General features: G+C 50.6%; 1 long non-coding RNA gene across 1 annotated transcript in view; it reads left to right on the plus strand.

Annotated features, from left to right (window-relative positions):
* LOC115068669 overlaps positions 1–10,957 on the plus strand; it is a 15,331-nt gene extending 4,374 nt beyond the window's left edge. The window contains exons 2-3 of the long non-coding RNA XR_003847999.1: positions 10,272–10,474; positions 10,639–10,957. This is a non-coding gene — a long non-coding RNA (uncharacterized LOC115068669). The remainder of the gene's footprint in view (positions 1–10,271; positions 10,475–10,638) is intronic.
* Positions 10,958–11,266: the final 309 nt, after the last annotated feature.

The following is an 11,266-nucleotide window of genomic DNA, read 5'->3' on the forward strand; positions in this document are numbered from 1 at the left end:
GGAGGGGACCACACCGTGATGGAGGGAACTAGGTGGGGGAAGGCTAGGGGACAGCTGGGGGTGGAGGGGATCACTTAGGGTTGGGGGAAGGAGAGCGAAAGGACCAGTCAGTGGTGGAGGGTACCAAGCCGGGGACAGAAGGGTCGCGGGGCCGAGCTCCAGCGGAGAGGCACGCCAGGCTCGGAGGGGGCGGCCGCGCCCGGGGCCCGCCTGCTTCGCGGTGATCGCGGGGCCGCTGGCGCCGCCGCCCGGGCCCCCGCGAAGGAAGGAGAAAAGGAAGCTAAGCCAGCGCGCAGGCGAGCGAGCGAGGCCCGCGGCGTGGAACGGGCATCCTGGGGCACGGCCCGCGTCCCCGCCCTGGGGACAGCGTGCGACTCCGGTCCACGCCGCAAGGCCGTATCAGCTGCTCGGCGGGCGGGAGCTGGGGGGGCCTCGCGGGTCAGGGGTGTCCTCGGCTCCGGGGCCGGTGGTGAGAAGGCCGCTTCGGGGCGAGCTACGGGAGCCACGCGGGGGAAGCTGCGGAAGAGCCGGAGCTGGCTGCGGACCTCCCAGCTAGATGGGGGCGACCCTGGGCGTGGGAAGAGCCCGGCCTCGGCGCTTTCTTTTCCCTCACTCCCCTTTTTCCTGCTTCCTCCTCCTCTGCGTCTAGGTTAGAGATCGATAATTCGGTTAAGGCTGAGTCCAAATCCCACTGAATTCTATTTTTCCCCACTGAATATTCTGGGGTTCTATCCTTGTTGGGAACTTTGCGCTGGGGTTCCCATTTTCCCACTCCGCCCCTAACTGTTGGTCCTTTATAACCTGGATCCAGTCGGGCCAAGTCAACCCCAGGGACCCTCATTCATCTCTGACTGTGGTGCCTCTTTCAAAACATCACCTTTTGGAGGTCGCTGGAGTCAGGGAGAGGCCAATCTATCTAAGACTCGTGTTTCTGTTCCCTTCTGCCCTGCACCACTTTACCCTCCAACCCCCACTCCTGTCTTCGGTTCTAGAGCCTGGGAGGGCCAGGGGGACACAGTTGGGAGGACAGCGACTCAGCTGGTCCTCCTGTATCCATTTGGCCAGCCCAGAGTCCCCAGGTGTAGGGGGTTCTCCTCCCAAGAGGCTAAAACTGATAAACCCTCCTGTCTGCAGATCCAGGCCTGCCCAAGGATTGGCTGGCTTCTTCTGTTACAAGTTTGTGGCCCTGAAGTTTGGAGTCTTGGGGATCCACTTGGAAAAACAATGAGTTTTGAAGACAGTTTGAATACCTCTTCGGGGCCTTCCTGAACCAGAGCCCAGTCACCTCTGTAAATAGATAATACATTGTCCTCTCCTTTGCAGAGATGGGGGCGGGGATGGGGGTGAGCGCCTTCAATCCCAGCACTCAGGTGACAAAGGCAGGCAGATCTCTGAGTTGGAGACCAGCCTGGTCTATATAGTGAATTCTACACCAGCTGGGACTGACTCAAAAAACATCAGCCCAGCTGGTCATGGTGGCGTTCACCTTTAATCCTGGCACTTGGGAGGCAGAGACAGGCTGATCTCTGTGATTTCAAGGCCAGCCTGGTCTACATAGTGAGTTCCAGGACAGCTGGGGCTACAAGGAGACCCTGTCTCAAAAAGATCGAAAAAAAAAAAAAAAAAAAAAAAAACCCGAAACAAAAACAAAAAAAACATCAGCCCAAGGTCTTTTAAGGTCAACCCCACCTTTGACCCTGCAGGCAGAACGCTAGTAGCCCCACTTCACACCATACTTTCTGTTTGTTATCTGACCATAGCACATCCCATTTCAGCCTTTGCTTTCAGAACAATCTGCAGCCCTCCCTCCCAGGGCCTTCATGCCCCAAAGCTCAAGCCTAGAAGGGTCTCGTTTTTGTTTGTTTTATTACATTTATTTATTTTGTGTTTACGTGTGTGTGTGTGTGTGTGTGTGTGTGTGTGTGTGTGTGTCTCACGCGCGTGCGCGGAGCTCTGAGGACACCAGAGAGGAATCGGTTCCCTCCTTCCACTGTGCAGGTTCCTGGGAGCCAACTCAGGTCCTTAATTTGGTGGCAAGTACCTTTATCTGATGAGCCAGCTCACCCTTCCCTTTGGTTTTTAGTTTTTATTTTATGTGTATGAGTGAGTGTTTTGCCTGTATGAATGTAAGTGTACCATGTGCATACAATGCCCTCGGAGGCAAGAAGAGGGTGTCCATCCCTCTAGAACTGGAGTTATGAATAGTTGTGAGCCACCATGTGGGTGCTGGGATCTGAACCTGGGCTCTCTGAAAGGAGTCAGTGCCCCTAACTCCCGAGCCATCACTGTAACCCCACTTTGTTTTTTCGTTTGTTTTTGGTTTGGTTTGGTTTTCAGGCCAGGTCTGAAGTACTCCAGATGGGCCTGGAACTATGTAGCCAACGATGAACTTGAACTCCTAATCCTCCTGGGGTCACAGGCATACATCTCTTCCCTCAGGCTTTGCAGTGCTGGGGTGGAACTCAGGGCCTCGTGCGCTAGGCAAGTACTCCATCAGCTGAGTTATGTATCCAGCCCAGGAGTCAACATTTTTCCTTAAAATTTCTTTTTACGTTATCTTGGGGGAAGGGCATACATACACAGCGGCATGTGTAGAGGCCAGAGGACAGCCTGCAGGAGTCAGTTTTCTCCTGCTGTGTGGGTTCTTGGCAGGCTTGGTAGCAGGTGCCTTTATTTCCTGAGCCATCTTACTGGCCCCAGGTCTCTTTTTCTAACCTTTGGTCACCACAACAGGAACTTGTGCCACACAAGTTTAGTTACCACACAGTTCACCTTCAGTTGGCATGTGACCCACCTCCTCCCATGGTGAGGTAGTCCTTGGGGCAGCTGGGGCTCAGCTGGGTCAGGATTTCAGCCCTGTGTGTACAGTGCCCATCAGGCTCAGTGCGTTGCTGACCTTGTGGTCTCCTGGCCTGCTCATCCAGGCTCTCCGAGCATAGGACCTGGTTGAGCAGTGCCCCACTGAGCAGTTCCATGGATAACTGTCAAGCACAGTAAAGTTTGAGGCCTCCTGGTCCAGGAGCCAAAAAAGGATTTTATGTGCCTCAACCCAGCCTTTCTCTAAAGGGGGCTCAGTGTCCCTAAATTGATGCACACAGCTGAGAACTGACAGGGTTGCTTATTAAAGAATCTTGTGAAGGAGCTGGAGAGATGGCTCAGAGGTTAAGAGCAGTTACTGTTCTTGCAGGGGACCGTAGTTTGGTTTCCAGCACCCATATGGCAGCTAGCTCTAGTGCCAGGGGATCTGATGCCCTCTTCTGGCCTCTATGGGCATTACACATAGGTGGTGCACAACATATATGCAGGCAAAACCACTCAAATACATTAAAAAATTAAAGGGGCCAGGCATGGTGGCACACGCCTTTAATCCCAGCACTCGGGATGCAGAGGCAGGCGGATCTCTGTGAGTTCAAGGCCAGCCTGGTCTACATAGTGAGTTCCAGGACAGCTGGGGCTACAGGGAGACCCTGTCTCAAAAAGACCAAAAAAAAAAAAAAAAACAGTAAAACAAAATTAAAGGGGCTGGAGAGATGGCTCAGAGGTTAAGAGCACTGACTGCTCTTGCAGAGGACCTGGGTTCGATTCCCAGCACCCACACAGCAGCTATGAACCACCCTTAACTCCAGTTCCAGGGGAATCCAAAGCCCTCTTCTGACTTCTGTGGCCTTGCACGACTTGAGTGCACTCACATACATGCAAGCAATACACTTATACACATAAAAATAATAATAATAAAAATTAAAGAACTCTCTGAGGTCATCCTCATCTAACATGTAGCAAAGTCGAGACCACCCCAGGCTACAGGAGATTCTGTCTTAAAATGGGGGAGGGAGGGACATTGGGGATGTAGCTCAGTAGAGTTCACAAAGCCCTGGTTCCAACCTCAGCACCATGTTAAACCAGGTATCATGGCATGTGTCTGTAATCTTAGCACTCTAGTGGTGAAAGCAGGAGAATTAGAAGTTCAAGGTCATCCTTGGCTGCACAGTATCAGGGAAGCCTGGGGTGTGTAAGAGCCTCTCATTAAATAAATAACCTTGTGGGTCCAGGACTGGGCTGCAGGGATGACTGTTGCTCTATTTTGTAGACAGGTACTCTGAGGCCTGAGGAAGCTAAGGGACTTACAAGGCAGGCCCAGCACTGCCAAAGGAGCTGGAGAGATGGCTCAGCAGTTAAGAGCACTGGCTGCTCTTGTAGAAGACCCGAGTTTGGTTCCCAGCACCCACATGGTGGCTAACAACCGTCCTTAACTCCAGTTCCGGGGGATGTGACACCTTCTTCTGGCTTCTGCCAGACTGCATACACGGGTGCACTTACATACGCGTGGGCAAAACACTCAAACACATAAAATAATTTTTTTTTAATTAAAAGGAAAAAATGTAGTCTTCATAGTGCTGGAAGTTGCTGTGCAGGTATTGGGGGGAAAAATACAGCAGTGGTTTTTTTCCAGCTTTGGACCTTGCATGCTACAATATCAACTTGCCAAGCAAGGTGTGGGTACTGGTGCAATGGTGGCACAGTTATTATGGTGGCAACCAACTGCTTTCTGATTGGCTCTGAGGCCCACTTTGCAGGAAGGAGTTTGTACTCAGCACTGTGGACTTGATCAAAGGCTCATGGCTGGCAAGGTCACAGGCTCTAGGACTCAACTTACTACTTTAGTTTTGCTAATAGACACGCTGTCAAACTGCCCCCTAAATATTTATATTTATACCATAGACTAGTGCTGTCATCAGCCTTGATCAGAGAAGCTTCTCTTTGCAATGAACAACAGTTAGTACAGAGACTCATGGGTGGCCATAGTGTTGAGACCCACATCACCCCCTGCAAGGCCCAGGGAACATCCTGGAAGAGGGGGTGGAAAGAATGTCAGGGCTGGATGATGGAGAGGACACCCTTGAAACACTGACTTGGGAACACGATAAGGTTGTGATGCTCATGAATTCGCAGTACTTTGGTTGCCTGCCTAGACTGAGCCCGTAGTATTCAGTTCTAGATGGAGGAGGGGCTCCTGGAGCCCTCCCCCAGGGGAGCCTATTGGCAGTGGAGAGCTCTTTGGGGGAGAGGTCATTGTCTTTAGTGTCCCCATAACTACTGGTGAGTCACCCTTGCCCACAGGGATGGCCCTGGTTAAATCCAGTGGGTCACAAGGCAAAACTAAAAACAAACATGACACACATCCTTGATCTCAGCACTCAGGAGGCAGAGGCAGGAGGATCTCTGCGAGATGGAGACCAGTCTGGTCTACACGGTGAGTTCCAGACCTGCTGGAGCTACAGAAAGACCAAAAAGAAAAGAAAAGAAAAGACCCCGACTCAAAAGACCATAAAAAAAGTGAAAGCGGAGGGGGGTTTGGTAGCAGGAAGGGACGTCAGGAAGGATGGGGACGTCAGGAAGGATGGAGACGTAAGGGGGGAGGGGGTAAGAGAATGGGAGGGATAAGTGTGCCAGGAATATATTATATGTACATATAAAAATTGCCAGAGAATAAAATTAATTAAAAAAAATCAGATACACAGGGCTCACCACAAAATTAGGCAGCAGACTACAGCAGTAGCATCCGGCAGGCCTCTCCTTCCCGGGGTCTCTGGAGCCCCCATCTATAGGGAGGCGTGTTTGCCGAAGGACTTGATGTGTTTACTTCGGGCAAATCTTTGCCTTTCTCAGCTGCTGTTCTGGTAAGAAAAGATCCTCCAGGCTGATTGACAGGGCCAGGAGGAGCAGGGCTGGGGCCTGCTGCCAGGGCGCTTCCCAGAACCACGTTCTACCCTGCTCCAGGAGGAGAGAAGTTGGTCAGGGAACCAGGAGGCTTCCCATTGGGGAGAGACTGGTTTAGTGGCCTTGCTCTTGAGATGAAGAGGCTGCCTGTTCTGGAAGGACTGAGGAGCAGAACCAGGGGAGGTTGAGCTAGAGAGATGGGGCAGCATTGTAGGTAGGGAGTGCCCCATCTGAGGAGGTAATCAAGGACAGGCTAGAGTGGAGGGTGGTGTGTGAGGACAAAACTGTACCTCAGGAAAACAACTGAGAATCAGCAGAGGCAACTTGAAGCTCTTTTGTTTTTAAGATGTATTTTAAAATTTTTAACAATGTAAATGTGTGTGCAAGTGAATTTAGGTGACCATGGGCCAGAAAAGGGCATTAGATTCCCTGGAGCTGGAGTTACAGGCTATTGTGAGCCTTCTGACATGGGTGTTGGGAACCAAACCTGGGTCCTCTGCAAGCATAGCAAGTGTACTAACTGGCCTCAGGTCTTTTAATTTTCTCTCCTGAAATACTGGAGATAGAGCTTGGGGCCCTGCACATGCTGGTCAAGGACCCTGCTGTGGGGCGCCACCCCCAACTTGGGGTCTTAGTCGATGCTGAGATTCTGGTATTTTCCATTCATAATATAATTGATCTGGTCAAGTGGGTCAGAGGGGAAAAGTTAGCAGAGGGGAAGGCTGGCATGCTCAGACTCATACTCCATGAGGCCTAGAAAGGCATGCTGGGAGACCAGATCAAGCCGCAGCCCTTTCTCCTGTCAACACCACAGGTCCTGGACAGCCAAATGTATTACTGTTTTTTGCAGTTAATTGGAAATGCCTGTTAACTTTTTTGTGTGTGTATTATTTTTAAAAGACATCTGATTTAAAAAATATTTTTAATTATTTTTATGTGTATGAGTGTATTGCCTCATGTATGTAAGTGCACTCACGTCATACAATGTCCACAGAGGTCAGAAGAGGGCGTTGGATCCCCTGGAACTGGTGTTACAGATGGTTGTTAGCCGCCCTGTGGGTGCTGGGAACCGAACCTGGGCCCTCTGCAAGAACAGTCAGTGCTCTTAACCATTGAGCCATCTCTCCAGTCCCAAGATTTATTATTTTTAATTATATTTATGCGGGGAGGGGGTATATGCCCATGAGTACCAGTACCCACCGAGGCCAGAGGCTTCAGATGGAGTTACACATAGTTATGAGCTACCTAACATGGGTGATAGGAACCAAACTCGGGTCCTCTGTGACAGCAGTAAGTGCTATTAACCTCTGAGCTATCTTCTCTCCTGCCTCACTGATGATAAACAGTTGCCACTGCGCCTAGTGTTAGCTGAACAGGCTGTATTTAAGCTTCATCGGTGAACTTGAGTCACCCACAGACAAGCCTAACTAAGAGAGAGAGAGCTGCACTTTGTGATACCCACTTTGCCTCCACCTGACGTCCCCCAGGGGGCAAAGTCAAAGGAGGTGGGGGTGGGGTGGGGGTGGAGGGACTCCCCTTCATGCTATGGGACACAGCTGGGCTCAGAATCCCCATGTCTATGCAGTGTGGGGTCTCAGAGGAAGCCTAGGAAGGGAACTGGGACTGGTGTCGGGGGGCTGAGGAGAAGCATGTGCCTCCTGTCAACAGACTGCAGAGAAGCAGAATCCAGGGAAGGAGTGTTCTTATCTTAGAGCAGGAACCTGGAAAGGACAGGGCATCTCAAGGGTATTTCAAGGTCACTGGCAGACCTCTCAGTCACAGAGCTCTCTGCCTGTCCTGTGTCCCCTCATGTTCCACTCCTCCAAATACTTTTAAAAAACGGGTTGCAGAATACAACAAAAGCATTGCACAAGGAAGGAGAAGGACTACACAGCCATCATCTCACACTGAGTGATGTCGGCAGTGACTGTTTTCTCACCAGTAAACAGGACAATGAGCCTGTCTCCATGGAGACCTGGAAAAGGGTCAGGGTTAACGGTGACAGTGGGCATAGGATGACATTAAAATTTTTTTTTAATTATTTTTGTTTCATGTGTATGACTGTACTGTCTGCATGTATGTAAGTACTCCTGTCATGCAGTGCCTGTGGAGGTCAGAAGAGGGCGTCTGATTCCCCTGGAACTGGAATTACAGTTGTTAGCTACCATGTGGGTGCTGGAAACCAAACCTGGGTTCTCTGCAAGAGCAGCCTGTGCTCTTAACCCCTGAGTCATCTCTCTAGCCCCATAGGATGGCATTTTATTTTATATTTCTTCTTCTTTTTTTTTTTTTTGAGACAGGGTAGCCCCAGCTGGCCTGGAACTCGTTATGTAGACCAGGCTGGCTTTGATCTCACAGAGATCTGCCTGCTTCTGCCTCCTGAATGCTGGGATTAAAGGCATGCACCACAGCACTCAACTTTATTTTATTAAAAAAATATATATTTATTACAAGTATGTGTGTGTACCTGTGTGAGTTTATATGCACCTGCCCCCCATGCATGCACGCAGGTGCCTGCGCAGATCAAAGGGCATCCAGATCCAGGGAGTCTAGAAGTTGGGAGCTGCCTGATGCTCATGCTGGGAACCAAACTGGGACCTCTGCAAGAGCAGCAAGCACTCTTAACTGCTGAGCCATCTCTCCAGCCCCAGGACACAATGCTGAGCATGACAATATTAGCAGAGGGGTTTGCAGCTCACATCAGAGACACCGGATGTCATTTAGGGTTTAGAAATCAGTTCTTCAGGCTTAGACCCTCCCTGGGACAGCCTCAGGCTACTGGACAATTTGCTCAGCTGCTTGCTTGACCACCTGCCATGAGCTATCACCTGCTGTGGACAGTGTGGTGGACTCATCCCAGTGGGATGGATGGATGGACAAACTGATTGATTTAGACAGGCTCTCAAGTAACCAACACTGGTCTCGAATGCACTGTGTAGCTGGGTCTGGCCTGAGCACCTGACCCTCCTGCCTCCACCTCTGGAGTGCTGTGCTCAGTGGCTCACAGCATTGTCACGGGATCAAGGCCATCTTTGGTCTCCTCACTCTGAGCCTCAGGGGCTGAATTTGGATGCTCTGGCCCAACACTCCTAGCAGAAACCAAGCGACAGTGGTCTCAGGAGAGAAGAGTTGGGTTTTGTTTGTCACAGGATTTTTCGGATCAGCCTAGGGGAAAGGAGGCTCAGGGCCCAGGCTCCTGTCCAAACCATCCCCCTATCCCTGGGGTCAAAGAGGGCTAGTACCTCCCCCTTGTTCTTACTTTTGTGTTGGGGGAAACAGGGCAAGGCTTCAAGTCCCCTAAAGTCACTGTGTCTCTTCTCCTTTTAATTTTTTATTTATTTTTTTTGGTCTTTTTGAGACAGGGTCTCCCTGTAGCCCCAGCTGGCCTGGAACTTACTATGTAGACCAGGCTGGCCTTGTACTCACAGAGATCCACCTGCCTCTGCCTCCCAAGTGCTGGGATTAAAGGCATGCGCCACCACGCCCAGCTTCTCCTTTTAATTTTATTTATTTATTTATTTATTTAATTTATTATATGCGTATTCATGTATTGCCTGCATGTAGGTGAGTGTACCTGTGTTGTGTAATACCCATGGAGGTCAGAAGAGGCTGTCAGATCCCCTGGGACTGAAGTTACGGACAGTTGTTAGCTGCCATGTGGGTGCTGTGATTTGAACCCAGGTCTTCTGCAAGAACAACCAGGGTTCTTAACCGCTGAGCCATCTCTCCAGCCCCTCTCCTCTCCTTTTAAAGGCAAGCTGGAAGGTGAATATGTTGACACTTGGGTCCCATTGATCAGATCTGATCGCATGACTCCACCTAGCTGCAAGAGAGGCTGGGACATGTAATACTTAGCCTAGCAGCAGATGCCTCATCGGAACTGAGGAGGAAGAGCTCTATTTCCAAAGAGGGAGTTGGTAGAAAAAGATGCCCTGTGCCCTGTAGGTGACAAGGAGACCACCCAGAAGGAGTAGCTCCCAGCTCAGTGCCTCAGGACCCACTGCCACTTGTAGAGAAGACTTCAAACCTCCAATCTCCCTTCAAAGAGAAAACAGGAGACTCTAAAGGTCTTGCAGCCTTGGCCTGCAGCTTCCCTAGGGGGCAGATGGGTCCCTTAGACAGGTAGGTGTCTTCAATGGCTCCTGACTAAACACTCCATTCCAAGCTTGAGGCCTCTTCCAACCCACAGAGCAGGCAAGGGGCAGGAAGGAAGATAGATGCCTCCAGTTGGTACCATGGCCCAGGAGGACTGACTTACTCAGCCATTGAATGGGTTTTTGTTCTGAAGATGTTAGACTCAGGGTCAGGAGTGGAGCCCCTATACCAGAGGAACCCTAACTCTTCCCTGCCTGAGCTCTCTGGTCATAATTAGAATGACAGGGACATCCCATCCGATGTGGTTGAAGTCTCCATCCTCTGTAGGGATTTAGCAAACAGCTCAGACCAGGCTCTCACAGAAGGAGCCGCCCAACATGGTGCCTGCTCTAGTCAAGGTTGTGACAGATATTTTCTCTCCTCCACTCCTCAGATGACTTTCTGTCTTCTGTCCACAGTGTGCCTGCTAAACCTTTGCACCTCTGAAATCAGCAGGCCCCTGAAGCCCTCTGCACCCCAACCTTCCCTTGCCCAGCCTTGTTGGATGGAGTCCTGAGTGACAGAAGGGGCCATTCCTTCCTTCATTGGCAGGGACGCAGTGCATAGCCGGGGGTGCAGGACCCCGAGGATTCCTGTCACATGCAGGAAGGAGAGAGAGCAGGTAAATCAGTGAACGGCAGGTAAACGAGTGAACTCTGTCAGCCCAGAAATGTGTGTTTAAGTTAATGAACTTGGGTGCAAATGGGAATCTCATGCCTGTCCTTCACTGGCTGGGTGATCCTGTGTGACACCTGTCTTCTTCAATTTCCACTTCCTCCCCTGTAGGTCACCCTCATAGAACATGGGGAGGAGGAGACAGTAAGATTTTTGGGTGTGAAGCAGACCCCTGTCTTTACTCTGTGTGACCGGAGCCTATCCCTGTCCTGGAGCCACATGGAGATCGATTCCTCAAACCAGTACCAACATTCTCCAGCCCAGCTGTGAAAGACCAAGAATGGCTGAACAGAGCATTCATTGGGCTTGTGATATGGCTCAGGGGGTCAAGGCGCTTGCTGCCAATCCTGAGGACCTGAGTTTGATCCCTGGAACCTTCATGGTGGGAGAGCCGACTACTGAGAGTTATCCACATGGATCAGACACACACACACACACACACACACACACACACACACACACACACACACACACACACATACACACACACACAGATAAAATAATAAAATAAAATAAGCAAATATAATAAAGACGTTTCCATTGATTCCTTCGATTGCTCATTCATTCATTCATTCATTCGTTCATTCATTCATTCATGCCCAGGGTGAGTCACCAACTATTTCCTGCATTTTCTTGGTGCTAGCCCCAGCCATATGCTGGTCGAGGTGGACAGAGACCTGCGCAGAAGAGACGTCACTAGGTCCGACCTCTGTGTAGAGGGAAGTGACTGAGACCCTCT

Source organism: Nannospalax galili, unplaced genomic scaffold (assembly GCF_000622305.1).
Source record: "Nannospalax galili isolate Female #2095 unplaced genomic scaffold, S.galili_v1.0 scaffold290, whole genome shotgun sequence".
In the NCBI taxonomy this organism is placed as follows: Eukaryota; Metazoa; Chordata; class Mammalia; order Rodentia; family Spalacidae; genus Nannospalax; species Nannospalax galili.